Source organism: Camarhynchus parvulus, chromosome 1A (assembly GCF_901933205.1).
Source record: "Camarhynchus parvulus chromosome 1A, STF_HiC, whole genome shotgun sequence".
Taxonomy (NCBI): domain Eukaryota; kingdom Metazoa; phylum Chordata; class Aves; order Passeriformes; family Thraupidae; genus Camarhynchus; species Camarhynchus parvulus.
In genome coordinates, this window is record NC_044586.1 from 32509468 (window position 1) to 32521487 (window position 12020).

General features: G+C 41.2%; 1 protein-coding gene across 2 annotated transcripts in view; it reads right to left on the reverse strand.

The window, feature by feature from the left end:
* The window catches only part of SYT1 (synaptotagmin 1), a 333835-nt gene extending 329015 nt beyond the window's left edge, over positions 1-4820 (reverse strand). For both annotated transcript variants that reach the window (XM_030960947.1, XM_030960948.1), the window contains exon 1: positions 4670-4820. The gene's annotated coding sequence lies outside the window, so the exon portion shown is untranslated. The remainder of the gene's footprint in view (positions 1-4669) is intronic.
* Between the last annotated feature and the right edge of the window lie 7200 nt (positions 4821-12020).

The window sequence follows — 12020 nt, forward strand, 5'->3', positions numbered from 1 at the left end:
GAATCCAAACCAACCAAATAAACAAACAAACAAAAACCAAAATAAACAAAAAATCCAAACAAACAAAAATAAAAACCCTGACATGCTAATAGTGGTCATTAAGTTTTCCACATAGGAGCTGGATCAAGTGTTCATCTGTACACAGACGTGTTTTCTAAGAAAAGCACAACTGCTACCCTGAACCAGATAAGCTATTTGTCAAAGAAACTTTATTTCCACAGTGGTTTGCACAAAAGCACTCCAGTTATTTTTAACTGCACTATCTACATACTTATTTAAACACATGGACATCAGAGTGCATGGGTAAACTCATGTCTCTGAGCCAAGCTGAGGAATGGTTACCAGCTTTCCCACTTGCAACTGCTACACTGATTTTTCAACCACATGATTGCAGAAAAACAATACCCTTAAGATAAAGGTACAAAACAGAACTTGTAAGTGGATTTTTAATCACTTAAATCAATTTCTTAAAACATCACTGAGCAGCTTTGAGGCACTGTACTACCTAGTCATTATAGCTATGGATACATTATTAAAGATACCAAATACATTTGGCCATAAATCCTGAATAGTGTCCAGGAGACTTACAGACAGCATCCTTAAAAGAACAAAATTAGGTTTAGCCACTCCTAAATAAAATTTTATTTTCCTGAAATTTTTATATAACTATAATAATTCAGAGATGATTAATTATTTGGATAATTTCTCATGACTGTTTTAAAATTTGTTAAATCTTCTCCATTTAAAAAGATATTACGATTATTAGAAGATAACGACACTGCACAGGAAACGTTCCAGATTTATTTCATGTTCTGATAGATTTCTCTGAGCCTATTTAACATCCAGAAAAGAGAAGTGGCATCCCGAGTGTGCAATTCTCTGAGAATCTAGAAGATGGCAACACCACTCCCTCTAGTATGGAAAGGGAGAAGTGTTCAGTGGCTTCTGTTTCAGGGAAATACCTCCAGACTGGCAGTGATAAGAAAACAGGTTAAGAAAAATGGTCAGCTCTCTCATAAGCCATTCATGTGCTCTTCCTTTAGCTACTTGGGGAAAACAACAGAAGAGAAAAGCCAGCCTCTAAAACATACTGGTTAGACATTTGTCAAAAGTAGTACATAAGGAGACGTTCTTATTACAGTTCCCATCCAGCTTTCAGTCATTACAGGAGTCAAAGAAAAAATTAGTATTAGTAAACAGTGTTACTTCTTTTTTTTACTTAAACAAGAAGAAATTTTTCCACATGCTGCTGCACAAATCACTTAGCTAATCCTGAAAGAGATTGCCTGTAGCCTGCTCTTAGCCTATCACCAGAAGAAATCATGAAAAACCCTTGTCAGTTGTCCTCCTTCTAATGCATTCTGGTTTGGTGTCTGTTATTTTTGTGAAAGAAGTAACAGTAAAACTACCCCCACTTTTACTGGGGTGTATGAGAGAGGAGTAGAACCTACTCTAGCAAAGTAGATGACATTTGTACGTAACAATCCTGAAAATATTTGTTAACCTAATGCTTTGTTTACTTAGTCTGGCAAATGCTTTTATTTTAATGTCGACTATCTTTAGAAAATGTCAGCAGTAAACACAAATTAATAGTTTGCTCCCTTATCTGTATTTCTAATTAAGTTTTTTCCTAGATACAGAGTTATGTCTAAAACAAACATTCTATAGAAAATCAAAGTAAAATCAAATGATGAAGTATTTCTCTTTGTGAAACTGCGTATTTATATAGGCATCACCAGCAGAGGGAAGGAGATCATGGTATCCATGCATAATAATTCCTCCACGCTTTTCTTCCAGATATGCAGAAATATTTTTTTTGTCCTTCTTTTTTGTATCACAAACTTTTAATGTCTCTCCCACAGCATGTAATGTGAGGTGCGTGCACCCTTTACTCAGAAAGCAGTTCCCAGTAAAGAGTTTATCTGTGTGCTTAAACATGCATGCAGATATAAAACTACATACAAATATTTTTTAAATTGTAATCAGACTGCTGAATGGACAGGAAAAGACAACAATATGCTAATTAAGAGCTTCATTTTCATGTAAGGAAACATCAATTAACTGAGTTCTGTACAACTGAGTGGCTTAAAAACTTCTGCCAAGACACTAAGCTGCTCCTTCTTTTTACTTATTACAGCCAACCCTGCCAAAAGACCATAAAAATTGATTTTATGTTTCCGGTGTCTCTATGCTAGCTGGAAGAATATAGATTTTTTTTTTCCCTAGGTTTCTGACAAACAGAACCTTCCCTTATCTCACACCTTCACTACACTAACCAACACTGAGCATGTTCTTGGTCATCTCTTACATCTGATTTAAGTTATGATTAAGGTAGGAAAACATTTCAGATTGTTAAATCAAACACTGTTCTATATGGTTCTAAAGGGTTTCTTGCCCATCAGTGTTACCCAGGAGGCTATATCCCACTTGTGCTGCTACGGCATACGTGGCAACTGATTGTTTTTCACATTTGTTTTAAGGAAGTATTAGAACTGCTGTTAGTCTGTGAGCTACCTCTTTAAATTCCAGTATCAACCCTTAAAATGGATTTAGCATCTTTCACATCAAACATTAATAAGGCTCACTTAGACGCTCTTAATGTGAAGGAAAATTTGGCTTGTATGAAATGGCTACACTGGAACATTTCATGCTTTTGCAAGTGCAGGAGTATGATTATTTCCTACAGTATGTCATTATCTTATGCCCTGTGGTTCTTTTTGAAATTATCTCTTCTCACTCAAGCTGCCTACACTATGTTTTTAAGCTATATAGTTTCAATTTATGAATTGTATGCATGCAAATTTTGAGCAACTATACCACAAGCCAAGTAATACACCACATTATATTTCCCTCAGACACTAGTAACAGAACTGAAAAATCCAAAAAGCTTGGAACAAAAAAAGATATATATTTGACTCAAGACATAAAATCAGGTCATTTGTTTCCAAGACAGACAAGAAAATACTATTCTAGACACATGTGCAATCTCCTTACGCTTTTCCTGAGCAGGTTTTTTTAAGCATGGCAGAAGATGTCATTTCACATCCTCACAAAGCAAATTAGTTCACTGCCTACTTGTCCTTGTACCCAAAAGCTTCCCCCTCCCTTTTTCAGGGACACTCCTAAAACAACTGCCCATCCGTAACTCTAGATGTCAACTCACCAGGGAAAGGAAACTCCCCTCGGGTCTGCAAGTACCATCTTCCCTTTCTCAGGATGGAGTAACTCTCTCGGACAATAAAGCAATTTAAACAGCGCGTAACAGATTAACATGCAACATGGACGGCACACTGCACAGCAGCTCTGAGATCAATATCAGCGCTGCAGATTAGGAGTCTACTTGTCATCTACAACATGTATGCGTATCTAAAACTACTCTGCTGACCTTTGTACAGAAAATATTGTTTCAGAGACAGTGAAATATTATTGCACTACAACATTTTGCATTGAGTTTACAAGGTAATAAAGACAGAGCTACTTCTTCACACACAAATGGCTATTAAATAAGGAAAATAAAATTTGACATCCCCCAGACAATCAAAAGAAATGATTTATTTGGATGCCAACATCTGTCTTGAGATTGTGGCCAAGTGCTTTACTGTGCTCATTTAGGACTCTACTTGGAAAGCTTTTCAGTTACATCTACCTAGAGATTTCTCTCTACCGCTTCCCATCTGACAGAAATCACTCAGCTGGGTCTGATGAATAATAGCAAAAGGCAGCTTGTATCAGGGATGATTGAATTACAGATTGTTGAAAGTGCCATAAAGGCTCATTCCAATGACTACATTTAATTTATTTACTGTACTGACTACCAGAAGCTAGCAGTCGTTTGATATCTTTATTTCAGAAGGCTAGAAACAAAAGAAACATTAATATTCTTTGTCACTTTCTTACTACTGTACCTAGTAGAGTTTGATAGGCAAAATTAACTTTTAAACAGAGCGCTGATCCCCTTCCCATACCGTGTGCACCTAGAACCAGAACAGAACGTACCCAAGCCAAAGCAGGGCAAGTGGCACTCGGTACGAAGGAAACAATGTCAGAGAAGATGAAATTGCATGGAAAGAAAACACATTAGCCTGACAGCCTCTCTAAGTAATGAGGGAAAAGCTTTTGTCAATTGATACATAAACGATTAGCTGTCGTCCTGCGGTCCGGAGGGGAGAGCAGCGCCGGGGCGGGGCGCACCGCCGCGCCCCACCGCCCTCCGCCGGGGCGACCGTCGGGACAGACCACCCTGCCGGGGCGGGGGCACGGCGGTGGCAGCGGCCAGGTGACACCCGGAGAAACAAGTTGGCCCGGCGGCTACCTCGGCGCCGGCTCCGGGCAGCGGCGGGGAGGGATGGAGGGATGCGGAGCGGACGGCTCCCCTCTCCTGCAGCCGGGGCGGGGGGCGACGGCGGAGCTCCGCGGGGGCGGGGAGCAAGGAGAGCGGGGGGGCGCGGGCGTCCCCTTTGTCTGTGTCGCCCCTCCCGTAAACGCCCCCACCCCCGCCGGGAGCGGGCCCCCGCCCCCCGGCAGTGCGGGCAGAGCCGGCGGGCGGGCGGGCGGCGTTGCAGCCGCCCCCGGAGCATGTGCGCTCCCCCCGCCCGCGCAGCGCGCAGCCCCCCGCCCGAGGCGCCGCCGCCCGGGCGCGGCTGCGGGCGGCCCCGGAGCGCTGCCTTACCTGGCAACCGGGGCGGGCGCAGCCGGCTCGGTCCTTCAGCCTCTCCCCACGGCGGCAGCTCCCGGGGCGAGGCTGCGGCGCGCGGGCGGACCGCCCCCGGCACGGCAGGCAGGCTGCCCCAGCCCCCTGCGCTCGGCGGGCTGGCGGCGCGCCGGGCGTTAAGTTTCGGCGGCGGTGGCGGCCGCCGGCGGGCAGGGCAAGGCGAGGCAGGCGGGGCGGCGGAGGCGGCACGGGGGCTGCGCGGCGCCGGGAGCGCCGCCACACTGCAGCGTCTCCAGGAATCCCTCCCGCGAGAGGCAGCCCATCACCCCCGGCCCGCCGCCCTCATTGGCTGCGGGGCGGGGAGATGCGCTCCCGCCGCCAATCGCCCGGCGCCCAGCGAGGTGGAGCCGCCGCGCCGGCCGCGCCCATCCCGCGGCCGCGGGTCCCTGTCCGCCCCGTCGGGCGGGGCCGGGCGGTGGCGGGCGGGGGGAGGATGGCGATGGGGAGGATGAGGAGGGTATCCCCGCGCGCGGGGATGCCAACGCAAGGCTGGCATCCCGGGGCTGCCGCCGGGCTGCACGAGGCGCTGTGCCCCAAGCCCAGCGGCCGTCGGGCGAGCGGGGTGCCCCGGGCAAGGAGCGGCGGTGGCCCTCGCCCGTAGGCGGCGGGGCGGCGGCGACCCCCGGCAGGCGTGGTTGGCACTGTTAGCGAGCCTGGGTGCGCAGCCCCCCCTGTGCCGCCGCCCCGGGCAGTCGCGACCGAGAGGGGAGTCGCAATTGGCTTCTGAGGCTTAGGCGAGAGCAGACTGTATCGCGTGTTCAGGTAAGGACGTGCAAGGGTTAACCTAATTCCCTTGATCCATCCACTCTGAACTGGAGCTTTGATTAACATTGGTCTGCAAAATGTAACTGTAACAAATTCAATTAAGGGAAGCACATTTCTTCAACTTTTAATTAGATCTACCCTATTTGTCTCATGTTTAATATAACATAAAAAGTTGCTCAGGTTCCAGAGGGAAATGGAAATAGATTTAGATGTAAGCTCAGCTTTTAAAAACACAACAGACTAAAGTTCTTTGTTTCTCAGCATATATTACTGCTGGATTTATACCCTTAAAGAGGATAACAAGCAATATTCCTCAAAGAGGAGGAAAACTATTTTACCTGCACAATTGTAAACATAACAGGGTGGTATTTCTGTGTCTCCCATAACCTTTAATTGGTTACAGGGTACTGAACATACAGGTTGTAGCCCAGGTTTGATGCACTACTGTGCATGATCCTGCTGGATTACAGTTGTTGTAAGAAAACTTGAGAAAGTAGTAATATATTTCACAACCATTTAGTTGGTTTCTGTTATTACACTGACTGAGAGTGAAATTTACCTAAAGTACATCTTAATATAGGTAGCAGATGTTGGCAAAGAGAGGAGCCCGTATGGCATCGTCAGCAGGTAACTGAGAAAGTCACGCAGCCCCCAGGCACATCTCGTAGGTGACTTATTGTGCCTTCAACAGGACTGTGTTCTGCCTTTCCCCATCCATACTTTCATGCTGGGATTTGACTCTAAAATTCACAGCCCTTTTCCAGTTCAGTTTTTCTGATCACGTTTGTTCTTAGGTCTGTTAGTCAGAATATCAGTTTTTCTTGTATGGGCACGTTAGATCATGAGAGGAGAGAATGAAAGCAAATGCAACAGAAATTGCATTGTAAAGCTTTTACTGAGCTACAGAAAGGAGGAACAACCATAATTTAAACTGTCACCTGTGTTCAGATTACTCTATATGATTTAAAAGGATTGCTGTTTTCTCTGTCCCAATACAATAGATATCAAGGAATATTTTCTCCACGATCATTTATCTGGTCAGTTAAAAAACCCACACATTTCAGTGCTAGTAATTATGAGGACTTGATGCTGAGTTCCTAACAGCCACACAGCCAGAAGTCTGTGGGAGTCTGACATTCACAAGGCATGACACATCATATGCTGTCTTAGTATTTGAGCAAAGACAAGAAACATCACTGAAGCCCAGTGGCCCTTCCTTAGTGTACAGACAGTAAGGAACAGAAATGCTATCTAGTAGTAGTCCTGAAGAGTATACCATCACTTTTGCACTCTGACTGTGGTAGCCCACACATAATTGTTCAGCTATGTTTAAAAAACAAACAAACAAACAAACAAAAAAGCCCCCCCAAACCAGCTGTTGTAGCAGCTGGGGGAGTTTTTGCCTATTATTTTCTGAGCTCGGTTGTTTTCAATTAAAGAATTGCTGCAAAAGTTGCTTCCTTCAGTTTCTTTCAAGTTCAAAGGTTTATTCATACAGAAAGAGGTTTTCAGTCCTGCAACTTTTATTTCACTACTGCATTTTCAAGGAAATGGGTAGTTACTATCCAGTCATTATGTTAATTATACCAAAGGAAGCTGTGAGGCTTGAGGAATGACATACATATCCTGAATGGACAAGGATGCTCTAGAAGAGCTCAGGAGCCATTTGATGAATGCTTGGAGTGGTAGCCAAATGCTAGCCTCTCAAATCATGAAACATAGATCACTGTATTTGTTATTGTTAACTCTTCCACAGATGTGTTTGGGGAAGAAGAAAGGATCCTATTATGAGAAAAAAGAAGAAACATGCAAATCCAGAAGAAATTCTATTCTAAGCCCTATTTTGTTGTTTTGTTTGGCAATTTAAAATTTTTTAATGTATTTTAATGCATCAGAAGATAATTTTAAATAGTATCAGCCATTTGGAAGTTCATTTGTACTACATACAAATGAAGAACTAGACTCCATTATATTCTTCATACGTCCTGTTTTTGTTTTAGACTTTGACTGTGCCAAAGATACAGGAGCATCAGAAAAAAAAAATGAATAAAAACCAAGACCAGAAATTATTCCTTGTTTGTCTTTGTCTTTTTTATTTTTTACTTTCTGTATATTGTGACTTCAAGGTACAACCTCAATATTAGAAAGCAATATGAGCCATAAAAACTAGATTTTGAAAATGAAGGACTCCTGCTTGATCCATAAAGAAAGAGGAAGCCTGGGCCAAAGCCAATGAAACCAATATTCTTGGGCCTATCCTGGCAAGTTTTATGGCATATAAAGAGCAGATGCTAGAAAGGCAGTCACTGAACTGAGGCTAATTCAGGAGCAACAGCAGTTGTTACACATAAAAAAAAGCAATCAGGTTTCTGACTTTTTTCCTTTTGTAGGTCACCCTTTGTGTGACCAAGTATCACAACTGCTGCAAATAGATGTACAAGATGGGAAGTCAGGTAAATAATGAGAGCAAATCATTGGAAGGTAAATAGTAAATAAAACTGGTGGCATGTTAATTTACTTACCATGTAGATCTAAACTAACTGAACTGGCTTTGTGTTGCACAAGGTTGCAGATCCCTGTCTTTAACAGAAAAATACTTTTATTTTGTTCTTCTTTATCATGTAATTTACCCCTGTTTATGCTTTGATTTGGTCTTTTCCATCCTCAAGTTTTTAGTTTTTGGAGGAGTTCTTTTATGGGAAGATAAAGGAATTGGGTTTTGCTTAGGGAAATGGAACAGCTTTTAAAATTAGGCTCTGATTGCTGTAGTTTAAGAACATGTTTCTGAAATTTCTTCTAACATATTAAATGTCTGTTCTTGATTGTTTTGGTGTTTTTTCCAGTTGACTAGGAATCCAAAGGCTGGTCTGTATAGCTGAGAATTAAATGCTTGGAATCCCATTTTGATATTCTGTTGTCACACTCTTGGTTTCAGTAAAGTTTACATAATACCTACTGAGTGGTGATGATGCACTTAGAATGAAAGACATGAAAGCAGAGAGAGAAAGCTACGTCCCCAAAGTGACAATTAACCTTCAGTAAAATTAATAAATACTGGAGTAACTATTCAACTATACACAACTAATGGAAGTGTTACATGAAGCAAATCATCTTTGAAGATTATTTTTCTAACAACGTGTGTGATTATCATTTGGATAGAGAGAGTGGAGAATAAATGTTGGGATTTTGTGGTTTTAATCATAGCTAAAAATCAAAGGGTAAAATCAAAGAACTTGTTAGTCCATTCACTGATGTTTGTCTCAGTTTGTCATCTCATTTCATTGTTTTCTTCTGTTTGATCTGTACACATCTGCTGCTGCTTCTAAGTTGATTAGGCAGAGATGGTCTCTTTTAGTCTGCATTTGTATAGCAGCTGACACTAAGAGCTCCTGCTTTGTGCCCAGGGCTCCTGGACACTGTGGCAGCAGAAATGAAAATGAAAACAGAAGTACTCTGAGGGGTGTTCAAGTGTAGCCAAACCTACTTGCATATGCTTTGCACAGATGTCAGCTATGTAATGTGTGAAGTGATCTGAGTCAGTGTCAGTCTGTTCCCCTGTAGATGGTGCCCCTAGTTCAGGGATTCTCTTTTGGGTTGTCAGATCTGCATCCCTAATCCCCCTCCCCTCTTTCGAAGTCAGTTTTTGCCAAAGAGGTGCTCAGGATGGTACTCCAGAAAAAAATGTTTTTCAGTGAAGGTAAGATGAGCTGAAGTCCCAGTTCTCTTTTCAGAGAGAAAACACAATCTGCTATATAAAATGACAAACTACTGAACTCTTAGCTTCCAGAACACCCAGATATTATCAATCTCCTTACCTTATGGCTTCCTCCATGTAAAATTTCTAATCCACAGTTAGTATATGCATCACACGGATGACTGTGTAATAAAAAGAATGTGAAATGTCATTTCTAATTTAATTTTGAGGAGTGACCTTGCAAAGCAGGTGGAAGATCTGTGTAATGGCAGTCTGTTACCTCTGAGGAGAGGGTCGAGACTTAAACAATGTTTTTTCAAATCAGTATGAATGATTATTACAATGTGCCTAAGAGAGCACATTCCATGTCTCCAATACAAATTAAGCATAACTCTGTATGGAGAGGCTCAAATGAATTGACTTCTAAGTGCAAAATATGCTTATATTTACACCAACCTGAGAGTGGAGTGAGAGTGAATAATATAAGTGTCAGACTATAACACTGAAATAGAGGTAAAATCTTAAGGCTTCAGGCTTCCTAGACTTCATGTCTCTAATTCAAGATGTCCGTGAAATCTTCACTTTGCAGCAGACATACAGCAAAAATGGCCCAGGAAGCCAGCCCAGCCATAAGGCATGGTAAGTTCTACCATCTAACTATGCAGAGTAGGCCAAGAATTTCCAAGTGAATTAAAAATGGGATAGAGTTACTAAAGAACTAATTAACGTATTTTAAATTTCAGAAAATACTTTTGAATATTAGTAGCATGATAAATAATTTTCAAGGAAGTTTGTTTTCATTTAGCTCACATTGTCATTTCATTCAAAGTAAAATTACCTTAGTATTTGAATTTAAAATGTCAAATCAAGAAAGTGTATTTTTTTGCAGTAATCATTATTTCATAATAATTTGTCTGTTTAAAAAATGTGTTCACTTCTCTTACAAAAATGCAGTCACTGTACATTCTGATGTCTAGACTTTTATTGAGCTTAAAAGCTTGCAAACCACATACATAAATGAACTGAAAATTATGCTTCGTTAATAAAATTAGTAGAAAAGATTTTTGAATTTTGCTTTCTTCATAGCAATATCTTAGCCAGTATACAATACGGTAAGCTAGCATTTACTCTGGCAACTCTGTGTGTCAGAAACACCATTTTGTTTACAAACTAAAAGAATTGTTTTGTTTGCCTTATTGCTTTTTCTATAGCATATGCCATAGCCTTCAAATTGTGTGAGTATAAATTAGAGGAAATAGAGCTCTCCAGCTGTGTTGTTAAGATGATAAGGTCAATAGTAATGTCTCTTCTACAAACCTTGATAGATATTTATCCAGGTCAAAGCTGAATTTTTATTCATTACAATATGTTAGTGAAAAGAAGGCCTTTCTTGCTTTTTAAAAATTTAGGCAAAGAAAAATAAATCCTACCCAGTGAACCTAATTCTCCTCACAGTTAGGTATAAATCTGTAGTGAGAGGTGCTGTCTTAAAAGCACAGTTTTCACGACTGTTATCTTCTATAAATCAAAATGCCTCGAAGTCCTAAAGAAGTTAATGTTGCAATGCATAATTTTAATTCAAGCGCTGAATTTAAATACCAAGTTTTAAGGTAACAGAAACTCCAGTTGCATTCTGAGGACATAGTTTCTTCTTTACTCGATAGTTCCTACTTAGTCTGGGGCAAGGTCATCTTCCCTAGCTGCTTATAAATCTGTATTGAGAATCCCCTATCACCTTGCTAGGCGTTTTGCCTTTGGTCTCTTCACTTGCCAGTCCTTTTACCTTCCTTCTCAGCCCTTTCTGTTCCTCTGAGAATATATTTTGGGATAACATTGCCAGTCCACTGTGAAATGGTCTGAAGAGTCGCAGTCATCCTCTTCAGCCTGATGTTAGATGCATTCCTGCAAGAGCCAGGACTGTTCTTTTCTTTTAGGGATGGAGGTGAAGTCTGCAGTCAGAATTATGACTGATGATCAAGTACAGTAATAAAGTGGTTCCTTGCTGAGGAATGGAAAGGTCATTAAGCCATTGGTTTGGTTTTCATTCTTGTTTGTATGTGAACAGAAGTAGATACTAAGGAATGATGCTTCCTGGATAAAAACAAAATAAATTACAGGAAAAGAAAAGAATAAAAAACATACTAAAAAGCAATTTAGGATGGGGATAATAAAGATTATCACTGGAAGCTTGTTTTTGCCCACAGTGAGATTGGACTAAGAGCTTGCTAACTTGAGCTCAGTAATTTGATCCTAGGGAGAAGTTCAGCCCAAAGGAGTATTTGGTACTAATTAGTTTAAGGATTTTGGCTAATATCTCCTTGTCCTTTAGTGTGGATTTTCAAAGAAATGGTGATTTCATATGGTCTTTGATGTTGGAACTCTAAATTAAAATGTTCTTTCTGAAGATGAGAGCCTAGATTAAGTTATTCTGGGACTTTGAGTGGACTCCTTCATTCCTTCCATTCTCCCTTCTGCTGGAATCTATGGCCTACACTTTCCCACCATAATCACAGAAAGGCATTATCATCATTATTCCCTCATAAATACAAGGGTATCTGCAGAATAACCTTGGGGATTTTTTAGAGCATCAGTCATTCATCCTAAATTTAAAAAGACCTGTTCAATGCTAAGACCTGGTTTTTTTTATTAACTTCCTCTTCAGTTTCGCTTTGCTTCTGAAAATTATTAAGCTTTATCTCTGACCTAACTTTTTTTTGGTTTTTTATTAAGGAAACCAGTCATGCCATTTTCATCATACAAGAGTTCATAAAAATGTTTACATTTGACTTTTTCCAGGAGATTTATATTAGTTTTCTTTCAATTCTACTCTTATTTAAATAGAACGAGTTT